This window comes from Thermobia domestica, chromosome 2, assembly GCF_964235325.1.
Source record: "Thermobia domestica chromosome 2, izTheDome1.hap1.1, whole genome shotgun sequence".
Lineage (NCBI taxonomy): Eukaryota > Metazoa > Arthropoda > Insecta > Zygentoma > Lepismatidae > Thermobia > Thermobia domestica.
Window position 1 is genome coordinate 378,471,758 of NC_137455.1, and position 13,002 is coordinate 378,484,759.

At 36.7% G+C, this 13,002-nt stretch overlaps 2 long non-coding RNA genes across 3 annotated transcripts in view; one reads left to right on the forward strand and one right to left on the reverse strand.

Moving 5' to 3' along the window:
• LOC145678869 (uncharacterized) overlaps positions 1-11,732 on the reverse strand; it is a 335,623-nt gene extending 323,891 nt beyond the window's left edge. Inside the window, exon 1 of one of the 2 annotated variants that reach the window (XR_014130464.1) lies at positions 11,159-11,732. This is a non-coding gene — a long non-coding RNA (uncharacterized LOC145678869). The remainder of the gene's footprint in view (positions 1-11,158) is intronic. The other variant, XR_014130463.1, reaches the window with a different exon arrangement.
• LOC145678871 (uncharacterized) overlaps positions 1-13,002 on the forward strand; it is a 290,898-nt gene that overhangs the window by 255,608 nt on the left and 22,288 nt on the right. The window lies entirely within an intron of this gene.

The following is a 13,002-nucleotide window of genomic DNA, read 5'->3' on the forward strand; positions in this document are numbered from 1 at the left end:
CAAGCTGTTAGTTTCTGCAATAATACCCCGCATACTCAGACAGGAACATCGCCCTTTTCCCTCCTCTTTGGAGTGAATTTTCGATATCCAGTAGACAATATTCTAAGAATTCCTAAGGAAGATCCAGATGTAAATGACAGATTACTACAATTGGATGAACTACGTTCATTAGTTAACTTTCATAAGCATAGGGCCTTCCAACAACTTAAACAAAAAATAGAGTCAAAAAACAAACCAGTTTCCTACACACCAGGTGATCAGGTCATGGTTCGACGTCTCTATACAAAACGTGGTGAGTCTCCTAGTCTTCGAGAACAATATCAAGGGCCTTATACCATTAAAGCCAAGACGAATGACAATAACCAATATATTTTAGATATTGACGGCAATTTACAGAATATTGCACAGGAACGTCTTAAGTTATACATTCCAGATGTTCCGCATGATCCATTGTTTCAGGCCAAATATCGCAAATTTATGGCGAATCAAGCCTCGAAATAATCCTATTCAAACAAAACTCTTTTATCGAGTTTATTTTAGTGTTTTCTGTTAAACACATATATTATCTCTAATCATCTAAACATAATATGTTAATTTATTCCTTGTTTATAGAAATACATAGATATTTCCTTTCAGTAGAGATGAGATTATTTTAGTATTAGTATTATTATTAATCATTTATTCTTATCTATATATATATGGTAATTTTTTTATGGTGTTGGATTACTTTTATTTTGTTTCGTATATCTTTTCATATTATCACATACTTTCACTTTCCATAGCCATTTCACTTTTAATAAGTAATGTTTGTAGTCATAGTTTCGAAAGTTCTACGCCTTAACTAGGTCACGTGCGTTCAGTCAGTCCACGCATACAGTTTTCACTTTCGGCGAAATTATTTATAATTTCTTTTTCGTTCAATTCCCAAAACTTAGTAGGTTAATTTTCCCACCCTAAAATAGTATTTTGTTTAAATGCCTTATTTCTTTTATGCAAAACAAAATTTTACGAAAATTAATACGAATATTTTGTTATAAATATTCCTTAGAAAAGGTTCATTACAATTTAAGTGACTTACATTACAATTTAGCTTATTTCAATTCATTAAAATTTCAATTTTCATTTTCCTATTTCATTTTTACTAGTTATCGCATCTGATATTTACTTTCAATAATATAACCAAAGAAATGAAATTTATATTCACTATATTCTTAAATATATAGATCTTTTAGTGTAATATGTCTCTATTTATATATTTTCAATTTTAATTTTCATATATATCAATTCTGAGATTCTTTGCACAGAATGTATTATCTGTGTAATATGTGATGTAAATATATAACACATTCATATATTGAGTTACTATGTGTATAAGGATATTGATAATAATATCCCATTATCCCATCCTAGTTACATTATCGGGTCACCAACCCATTCCCAATTTTCCTTTTTCCTTATATATATATATATATATATATATATATATATATATATATTTTATATTAGTATTTATCGAATTTTAATTCTCATATCTCACTCTCTACACACTCAACTGCTATATGAGTACCGCAATAAGAAGCTATCAACTAGCCTTCCTGGGGACAACGATTTGACCTCGGATGACCTCTTCCCAAGACGAGATGTCCATCGCAATCAGACGCCAGATGACGCCATTCCAGTATCCAGACGACTCCATGGTAGTTCCAGACCCAGTTCCAGAGTTCAACCGACTTCATGGCAGTTCCAGTAGCAGATCTCAGAGAACTTCACAGCCCCGGAGACGCCATCAATCTGTTTCCAAGATTGATAACACATGGTCTCAGGAAGAAGAAGATGTCTTCTCCATCGTCATTCCGCTACCAGGTTTGACTCCTAGTTCCAGTGAGAAGAAGATGCTCCTTCCAGCCGCTGTTCCAGTTTTCCGGTTCCAGCATCATCTACAGCCTGAGAGCAAGGCAGTAACTACATCTGCATCGTATCACGCCAAGCTTCCGATTCATCATCTCTCGCTCACCATGATTCTACGCATCTTTAACAACCCTGCATCACTGTTCCTGACAAGCGCGCTAAGGACAGAATCATCAACTGTAGCAGTGTTTCCAACCTAGTCCTTTCGTCATTATTGGTTCTCCAGCTAAGGACAAGTTTCCAGCAAGGGTCCAGACTTTGATTCTTCGCATCCTACCGATGTTACAACATCTCCTCACACATCGCTCGTCGCAGTTATCTTCGAGACTGGCCATCTTAGAAGATCACCGCCTCCTATTAGATGTGTCCAACGTTCACCCAGTCGACGCCCCTGCCAGAGCCTTCTCCACGTGATTCATGGAAGACGTCCCATAGAATCAGACGTTATGAGATTCACTGCAAGGTTCTTCAATCAAAGATTAGATGCGTCATCATCATCTTTATCTTCATCCTCTCAGATGGGCAAGTATCACCCACTCCACCATTTACAACTCTTGCTGTTCCTCCAGCTACCGTTGCATACATGACGTCATTGATGGTTGTCAACAAACTTTCTCCTTGTTTACAAACACTTGTGTTCAGTGTTTCCTTTAGTGAAAGTGTTTTCTAGTGCTTTCAGTGCTTTTACAAACATCTCATACAGTGGAACCTCACTACATAGACACCACCCATAGTGTATGTTGTCTATGAAATATTAAAAAGTCGTTCTCTTCGTTATTTGATACAAAAATTATACAAATAAGAGAACTTTTAAAACGAAGAGAGGGCTATGTGTTAACTATTGTTAACAACGTTTAAAAATCTATGAAATATTAAAATTTTTATCATTAAAATTAAAGGCATAAAAAAAAAACTTTTAATCATGTATGTACAGATATTATATATATAGTGTATAGATAGACTGTGAAGAAAACTTTCAAATACAAAAACAACTTAGAAATAGAACTCAAGGATGTATGACGTCCTAGTTGTTTTGTAGTAAAAGCCAGTGAAAGTACTTCATCTTTCATATAAATACTTCCCAAATTTTACTGTCGGGGAGAAGCGACAGAGAAGGGACAGAGAAGCGACGAAATAGCTACGAAAGAAACATGAAGTACTTCTGGCTGATGAGAGTTGAGAATTATCCGTTTTATTTCATGTAAGTTAACCTTTTATTTAAGTTGAATTTGTTATTGATATGAGAATGTATTTATCATTTCTCATGGAGGTCTCCAGATAGGCCACTTCATACTACCAGATCCTTCAGATCTTGGTGAAGTTTTATTTTTATAATATTTGATTTGTCATTTCATAAATCTGTATCAAATTGAAATATAATTAATGAAGATTAAATAATAAACCACTATACTACCAAAATCAGGTTTCTAACCAATTACTCACATTAGAATATCACTAATGAAATAGTAACGTTTTCCTTCCTTTTTAAAACCTCCACATATTTGAATAATGTAAGATATGACAGCAAGTCAACTTTTTAAAGAAACCTTCTATTATTTTAAGAAACCGACACACTAGTGCACCAACACGTAAGTTTAGTGCTTCATTAGTGTAGGTGCTACAAGTAAAAAACCTTTGCGGGCCAGCGTGAACTTGGTTCTCACTTCAAGCACTAACGAAAAATAAGTCCATTCGTTAATGTATCGTTAGCGCTTCTGCAAAACACTCATAGTTCTGTTAATGCTGTAGATATGGCCAATTTTATGCCACAAAAATTCCATAAGAAATTCAAGGAGAATTTTTCATTGCGTCAAATTTCCGCCAAAATCAAAAGCACTAATGACCTCTTCTACTGAAATAGTTACTCCTTCATAGTGGACTAACACCTAACGTTACTTCTTCATTAATGTAGGTCCTACAAGTAAATAAAAAAAAAAACTTTGGAAGCCTTCATGAACTTGGCGCCCCCATTTCAACCAATAACGAACACTATTAGTATAGTTATGGCCAGTTACATCTCAGGAAAAACGCATAAGAAATTTAAGGGGAGTTTTTCACTGTGTCAAATTTCTACCAAATTAAAAAGCACTAATGATCACTCCTAGTACAATCCTTAGTGCATCGTTAGTGCTTCTTCGTGCACCAACCCCTAACGTTAGTGCTAAATTAGTGTAGGTGCTACAAGTAAAATATCTTTGGTGGTCAGCGTGAATTTGCGTCCACTTCAAGCACTAACAAAGTAATTAGTGCATTCGTTAGTGCTTCCTGAAAATACTGACACTTTGTATGGAATTTGATATTTCTGAAGTTGCCCCCACCAAAAAAATTTGAATAAATCCCAAAATGTGGTAGCACTAACGTTAGTGCTTAGTGCGTTTAAGTACACTAACGATGCACTAACGATTGCCGTTAACCCCATGTTCCTATCTCTATTTGTATAGAATTTGATATTACTGAAGTTGCCCACCCCACCGAAAATCTTGAATAAATTCCAAAATATGGTAGCACTAACGATATTGCTTACTACGTTTAAGTGCACTAACGATGCACTAACGGTTGTCGTTAACCCCATGTTTCTACCTCTATTTGTATAGAATTTGATATTTCTGAAGTTGGCCCCCACCAAAAATCTTGAATAAATCCTAAAATATGGTAGCACTAACGATAGTGCTTAGTGCGTTTAGGTGCACTAACGATGCACTAACGATTGCCGTTAACCCCATGTTTCCACCTCTATTTGTATAGAATTTGATATTTCTGAAGTTGGCCCCCCACCAAAAATCTTGAATAAATCCCAAAATATGGTAGCACTAACGTTAGTGCTTAGTGCGTTTAAGTGCACTAACGATGCACTAACGATTGCCGTTAACCCCATGTTTCTACCTCTATTTGTATAGAATTTGATATTTCTGAAGTTGCACCCCCCCACAAAAAATCTTGAATAAATCCCAAAATATGGTAGCACTAACGTTAGTGCTTAGTGCGTTTAAGTGCACTAACGATGCACTAACGATTGCCGTTAACCCCATGGTTCTACCTCTATTTGTATAGAATTTTATATTTCTGAAGTTGACATCTAACCAAAAATCTTGAATAAATCCCAAAATATGGTAGCACTAACGTTAGTGCTTAGTGCGTTTAAGTGCACTAACGATGCACTAACGATTGTCGTTAAACCCATGTTTCTACCTCTATTTGTATAGAATTTGATATTTCTGAAGTTGGCCCCCCCACCGAAAATCTTGAATAAATCCTAAAATATGGTAGCACTAACGGTAGTGCTTAGTGTGTTTAAGTGCACTAACGATGCACTAACGATGTGCTAAGTTTTGTGAAAATGTGTCTGCATAAAGGTGGGTGGGGGGCTAACTTCATATGAAGTTGGCCCCCCCACCAAAAATCTTCAATATGTTGTACACGCTGATAGCACTAACGTTAGTTCTGAGTGCACTAACGTGCACTAACGATGCACTAACGATGTGCAACGTTTGGTGTAATTTGGGAGAGGTGGGGGGGACAACTTCAGGCACGTAAATCTTGTGTGTAGTTACAAGTACTCTCTTTAAGTATACTACATAGACAATATAATTATGAATGATATGCCTACTAGTACTACATTATTATTATTATTATTATTATTATTATTATTATTATTATTATTATTATTATTATTATTATTATTATTATTATTATTATTATTATTATTATTATAACACCGTATGTAACCATGAAAGATATGCGGTTTGTATCTGAATATTAAAAACTAGTTACCTGACGAACTCGGTCGTCTGGAAGTCTTCAGGAGGCAATGACATCGTTTACCAGGTTGTGGGTTTGAGTTCAGGAGGAGCAAGTATTTGGGCTCGAGCCAAAAATTGTTTAAAATTATAGGCCACTGGCCAAACATGTTCAAAACTGCTCTACCCGAGTTTAGGGTTGTTAAAAGTCGGCTCACAACTCATTCACTATCGAGCCGAACCGAGAAGTGAGCCGAGCCAACAGCTCATCCAACCGAGCCGGCTCGAGCCGATGGCTCATCCGAGCCGAACCGAACCAAGCTGATGCCTCACTCCAACGACGCCGCTTTTGTCGCCGGCTTAGTTGAGCCGAGTCGAGCTGAGTCGATGGACTTGTTTCAACGGAGCCGGATCGAGCCGATGCCACACTTGAGCCTAAGTAGGTGGCTTATCCTAACCAAGCCGGTTCGAGACATCGGCTCAATTAAGCCCAGTCGATGGCTCATCCCAATTGAGAGGCTGGAGCTGTTCGCTCAGCTGAACCGAGCCGAGACGGTTGACATCACTGCCCGGGTTGGATTTCTGTTTGGCCTCAAAAATTCGACCTGCAGGTCTCAGTCTTGATGGTAGGGGGGCGCGGTGGCTCAGTGGTAGAGCGTTCACCTCTGGTGCTTGGGGTCCCGGGTTCGATCACAGCCCCCCCCCAAGTGAACTTTGTGGTGGACAAACATCGTGCTCGTGGGTTTTCTCGGAATTCTCCCGTTTCCTCCCACTTTCTTCATTCCACCATTTCACTCATCTCTCATCATCACCGTCTCCTTTAGCCTAACCGGCATAACCGTGGGACGTAAAACTTAAAGATTTCATTTCATTTTCAGTCTTGATGGTAAGAGCTACAATAGACCTAGTACTTAATTGGTGCTCATGACATTTGAGGCTGTCTCTTTATAAAAATATATTATCGTCTCGATATCAAGACAAGACAAGACGCGACTAGTATTCCCTCTGGTGAGTAACACTAAAAGTACTCCACATTACTGCTTACATTTCTCATGGGTTTCGCTTTCGAGTCTAATCAGGCCAGGATTACAAAACAAGTTAAAACGAGCTCAACGAGCGAGTCATTTATGAAACTCGACATCAAAAACAGTGACTAGGCTCGAAACTCAACTCGAAAAAATTGCCTTTGATTCCGACTCGAAACTCGAGTCTAATTCGAGTCGAGTCGAGTTTTAGCTCGACTCGTGCCCATTCCTAAACGTTTTGTATCGCGTTTGTGACAGTTGACAGACGAAAAAAAAAAAAAGACAATTTTCAGAAAGGCAGTTTTGCACCTATTTGTTACTTGTTTCCTTTTACAGGTGGCATACAAAAATATCTATAAAACTGGAAAGGAGTTCTGTAGTTGTCCTTCAACTACAGAAATAACCAAGAATTCATTGAATGTGTTTCCTTTGCGTATTCTTTTCCGTGTCTTTGTTCCTCAGTATAACTTTGTTTTCATGAAAGCAAAGCAATAAAGGTGTGTATAAGGACAGTCAATGACCTCTTCTGGCATTATTGTCAATTATTTGTTGTTTACCTCTTCGGGCTTCGCACGATTTGTGATTTGTAACAATACTCGAGACGCTTATACCTGGACATTACCTGTGCAATTCAAAGCCAACCATTGCACTCTACAGCGCCAAAAAATAAAGGTTGCAGGTATATTCCACGAATTGTTTGGTACACCCAAGATACAGGTTACTAATTTTTCTGCTTATTTTTACTTTCTAGCGACTATAGGCAAGCACAGAGTGTGATCATAAAGTAATCCGAATTCCAGGTTTTAATGAATTTACACAATCAAAAGAATTCAGATTCTGTTCGCCCTGATGTTCTTGCCTAAAGACCACACCGCTCAACGTGTCTTGACTAAATTTTTAAATTTCAGCTTTTCATAAGATGAATAAGGGTAGTTTAGTGGAGGATATCTGTTTAAATACCTCTCTGCATTACGCTTCTCCCTCCTCCCTTTTCCTTTCCACCATATCCTCTGTCAGGTTCTTTAGAATTCGGGATATCCAACTCCAATGGTCCATAACAAAGCAAGATTTCAATATACGATAAGTAGGTACGGTAAGCATGGTAAGTACCGTAGTATTTTTCATTAGTACATACTATTGATTAAAATTGCGATAGCTCAGTGGTAGAGCTTTCACTTCTGGTGCATGGGTCTTGGTTTGATCCCAGCACGCGCCAAGTGAACTTTGTGGTCGACAAACACCTTGTACATGGATTTTCCCGAGTTCTCCCGTTTCCTTCTACTTTCTTCATTCCACCATTTCATTCATTTATCATCACTGTCTTCTTTAGCCTAGCCGCCATAAACGTGGGACGTCGAACTTAAATATTTTATTTTATTTTATTGATTGAAATGCATATATACCTCAAAATCAAGGAGGTAATTGCCCCAAATGATGCGTCTGTTTTCGAGGTCTTTTCGTTCTTTCGTGCTGTTTCTAAAATTTTCTTAAAGTACTTATTCAATATTGAAGAGAAAGCTTATCAAACTAGTACTGTCTGTATTTGGCTAAAATAAGCAGAAGAAAAAAGATAAGCTCTCCGTAAAGTAAATGTAATTGTGTCAACTAGCAGCATCTACGGTGTATTTGAGTCAGTCATACGCACTGATAAAAAATAAATAAATAAATAAATAAATAAATAAATATTTTCTTCAATATTTCACGGTTGTTTCTTATAGCAACATTTCTCAAACTATTTCAACTGGAGGCTATATTTATAATAAGTCAAAAAATTCTACGGACCACCTTACTTTTATACCCTTCAAAAACTTTAACATTTTAAAAATGTTCTGAGCATATACTGAGCAATATATTTATATATTTAAATAATATTAATTAGGGTTCCATTAATTTTATCTTGGTGTAAAATTAATACCTATTAGTTTTAAAATACATATTAAGTCATTTTTAGAGGTATAATATATTATCAAGTAAATACGTAATTATTAAAATGTTTGCTGTCATTTTTCAAAAATTAATTTTCAATCTAAAACGACCACAAGTGCAAACCTCTAGAACCACATATTGAGAAACGCTGCCTTGTAGGCTTAATAAGGAGAAACAGGGAGGGGTGATGATGATGATACCAAAAAGTGGATGATGAGAAAAAGTTGAAACACCACGACCAGAGACGTACGCAGGGTGTGTGTCCTGGGAGGTCCGGACCCCCCCCCCGAAATTTCGACTTTTCTATAAATTTAGCCTAATTTTAGGGGCAATTTTAGAAATGTTAATATAAAATACCTTCCTATTGAGTTTGGACACCCCCGAAACAAATTCCTGCGTACGCTACTGACCACGACCATGAACTTTTCGTACCGGAGATCGTACTAAGAACTCTTTGATAGACAGAAGAACTCTGTACTACTCAGCCAACGTGTCCGTTTACTTCTAAATGAGAATACAAAGAGATTTTTTTTTTTTAAATTTGATTTTTGATCTTAGACACGTATCTTACAAGTAACATGTGTATTGATATTAGGAATATCTGTGTCATTGTTAGAATTGTACGTGCTATCGATGGAAGAAAACAACAGCGGTACACACTAGGGGTCTATCTGCTATATAACAGTGTTTTTTAAATAGTATATAAACAGTCATAAGCAAATAAACAATCTGCTACACCAAAAAAAAAAAAAAAAAAAAGCTAGACAAGCAAAGATAGACATTTTTAGGGCCATAAATATTAGTTTCTCTGGTTCTTTTCGAAAACTACGCATGTGAATTTACGTTTTGACTGTGTTATTTTGTTAAGCTCAATCTGACATTTTGATTGAAATACGTCCCATCTGCGGTTATTTGTCATTAACTACAGTATACTGCGCACTCTGTCGTCTTACAAATGTCAAAATGGAAACTTTGATGATGACATATTTTAAGTATCAGTTTCATACTATTCTAACACGTGTGGTGGTTATTGTACGGCATGTATTCTAAATTTTCTCGAATGAGAATCAGGGTCGGCCCTACGCAATTTACCGCCCCCTGCAATGGCATTATTTGTCACCCTCCCTTTCTCTAGAAAGGACAAATCTTAAAAGCTACGATTTTAAGTATGCTAGCCTAACATTAACAACGAAGGACAGGGTAAATGCACTCGCACTCAGAAAGGCATAAACACTACAAATGTAATCTCGTTGTGTCTGTTTTTTCTTTAAATAATAATCTGTTATGTTAGTGAAAGATAAAGCAAACATACCTGCAGAGGAAATATTGTAATCCTTTTTATAGAAGTCAATATAGAGCTTCAATCTCAATAAATTAGTTTGCAATTCCAGTGCAACTAGCTCTTTTATCTTTATTTCTTGATTTTCCTTCTACATCTGTTAAAAAAATTAAAAACTTGTTTCGGACTTTTTTGTGACAAAGACAAGATTAGTTTTCATATCAAAACTGTGATAACTAACTAAATGGAACAGGTGTTCGCTACTGTTCGAGAATTGTGTTCTTGTATTTGACAACAATCAAGTAATTCATGTTGGAATTTGTTTGATCACTTGCTTTAGCACTGTCTATGTACCCGTAAACTAATGCGATCTAAACATGATTTATGAATGTAGTATTCAAATAGAAGTTCAGCTTAGTAAATTTAATTACCATCATCACGAAGTCTGTTTCCAACAAGAAATATTTATTTTAAATAATATAGTTGTGCTGCCCCTCGGAACCTGCTGCCCCGTGGAAATGCACGTGTTGCGCATATGATGGAACCGGCCCTGGAAGAAAGTAGGAGGAAACGGAAAAACCCCGAGAAAATCCCAGGCATATGGTGTTTGTCCACAGCTCATTTGGTGCGAGCTGGGATCGAACCAGGTATTTCATGTACCAGAGTTGAGCTCTACTACTCTTTTAAAAAAAATAAAAGAAGTTTAGGTTTTTATTTTTAATCTTCGTTAACTGTTCAGGAGTTGTAAAGAAGAGAGAGACATTAACACAGAAAGACTAAGAACAAAAAATTCCAAAGGCTCTCTCACCGGAAATCGAACCCGGGATTAGGGTTTACTGAGCCACGGCGGTCTCGATCTGCTCAGTACGATTACATGTGTCTGTTTCACCTTTGGACTTTGCTATCCAGTAATAATAATAATAATAATACAATGGTTTTTCTTTATCAAAACACTAGTTTATTTTTAACTGAATTATTGTTTATAGCTTAGGACGTCACATTTTCTAGTGATAACGTCATATTGATTTTTCAGGAACTGGTCACCGGTATTCACAAGCTACAATCTATACACGTGTCCTATTTGAAAGAAATAAACACACACACAGAGAGAGAAAGAAAAACCACTAAAATCACATGAGAATATCACGTTCGCATGACGAAATACGGCTAGAAGGAAGATGAAGATAATCAAACAGTGTGCTAAACATGCAAAAACAGGCTTAGATATTAAAAAAAGAAAACTAGACGAATTCTATATATTTTTAAAACATGTGTTAACTTACCTATTTTTTTCTTTTCTCGTTTCTTGCTATAGTGGTCGTGAAACGAAGTTGCTTGTTTTTCTACAGGCGCAAGGGGAACCCAGCTGTGTTGAATCCAAGATGGCGAGCGCGCGTTCCTCGGCAAAATATGCTCACTGCAGTTAAACAGAGGCGACTCCGTGTACAGACGTTATTAGGGAAGGTTGTTACTTAAATCACAAGAAGCGTTTCGCTTGTCAAAGATACACTGTTCTTCTGTCATAATAAATGCTCTACCAAGAACGTGTTATAAGTTTGTTGTATTCAGTACCCCTGGAGAATTTTCCATTATAAACCTTTAACTCGTGTTGAAACAGCAATTAAGATATCGTGTCTGTGATTGTAGAATTATTTATCGTTATAGTTTGGTGATGTTTGACTTAAGTAAACATGTAAATAAATGTGCTAATATTGCGGAGGGGTTCAAAGAGGTTTACACTCGTTTACCTGCAAAAAAAATGGACATCCTCGTAGGCTACAAACATGTTACGAACAGCATAGTCTGTTGATGACATTTCTTATTTCTGAATCGAAAGTACTGGGTTCGAATCGTATGTCCAATCATCCTGACCGGGTTCTTTCAGGTTTATGAGCTCTTTTGTGGCAATGGGGATAGCATACGCATCTTTAACTGGAAGACCCAGGTTCGTTTCCATACGAGAGCATGTAGTTAGGATCCCAAGCTATAGGGTCTAGAGAACGAGTGGGTCATTTTGGTCGTTGGTCAACAGGACATGACTCACTCCGACCCACCACCTACCGTGACCCACTCAGACTCTTCGACACATTATGATCCACCGACTCACTACGACCATCGACTCATTCTTCTCAGTGCATTGTAGACAGCATCTTCTTGAACACTGATGACTTTGTATAGCCTACGTTTTACTTACAAGGCCTCCATTCTTCTTAATTTTTTATTTGTTTCCATTTACTTACCTGGGATTTGTATATCTAATACCTAATAATAATAATAATAATAATAATAATAATAATAATAATAATAATAATAATAATAATAATAATAATAATAATAATAATAATAATAGTACTTTATCTGGGAAATTTCGTGAGTTAAAGAATTACTACAAGGGTTAACATTTCTATCCTTCGAATAGTCCTTGGCTAGGAAGCTGGACTTCTGAAGATATGATTGTAGATTTTGCCGAGTCAAAGCAAGGAGAAAGGAATTCTAAGAGATACAAAAAAATGTTATACATTTATAAAAGCATTAGCCTAGTAATAACTTATATATACAGTATAGTTTGCACATAGCAGGTACCAAAACCTCACAGTACCTACACATGTCTAGCTTTATAGAAGGCTTAACCTCACACCACCAGCATTTATAGATTTATTTATTTATAGGTCGATACCAGATACTGAAACCAATCACTCATATGATCTATAAACATATGTATTTACAAGTGTGTGTATATGTGTGTGCATATACGTATGTATAGTGCAGAAAGCTAAAAACGGATTGTAAGGATTGTCTCATTAATTCGTTTGATTTTGTCCAGGAGTTTGGTCTCCCCCCCTCCCTCCGAGCACGACCCTCGCGAGTTCTCGGAATCTGTTGATTGAAATGCTAATCGTGGCAATTACATTGGTCAGTCGGTTGGTCTGTTCCAATACCTTAATTGTCTCCTGGTTAGGCGCTGTAATACTCTGAATCGAACTAATGGGAATGTGGGATTAGAGTAAAACACTCGTTTCATATACACAAACATACACGCAAAAACACACACACAGATACACACACACACTGGAACAAAAGCCAATCTAGAGGATAACGTATTTGTAAAGCTAATGAGTGATGGGAG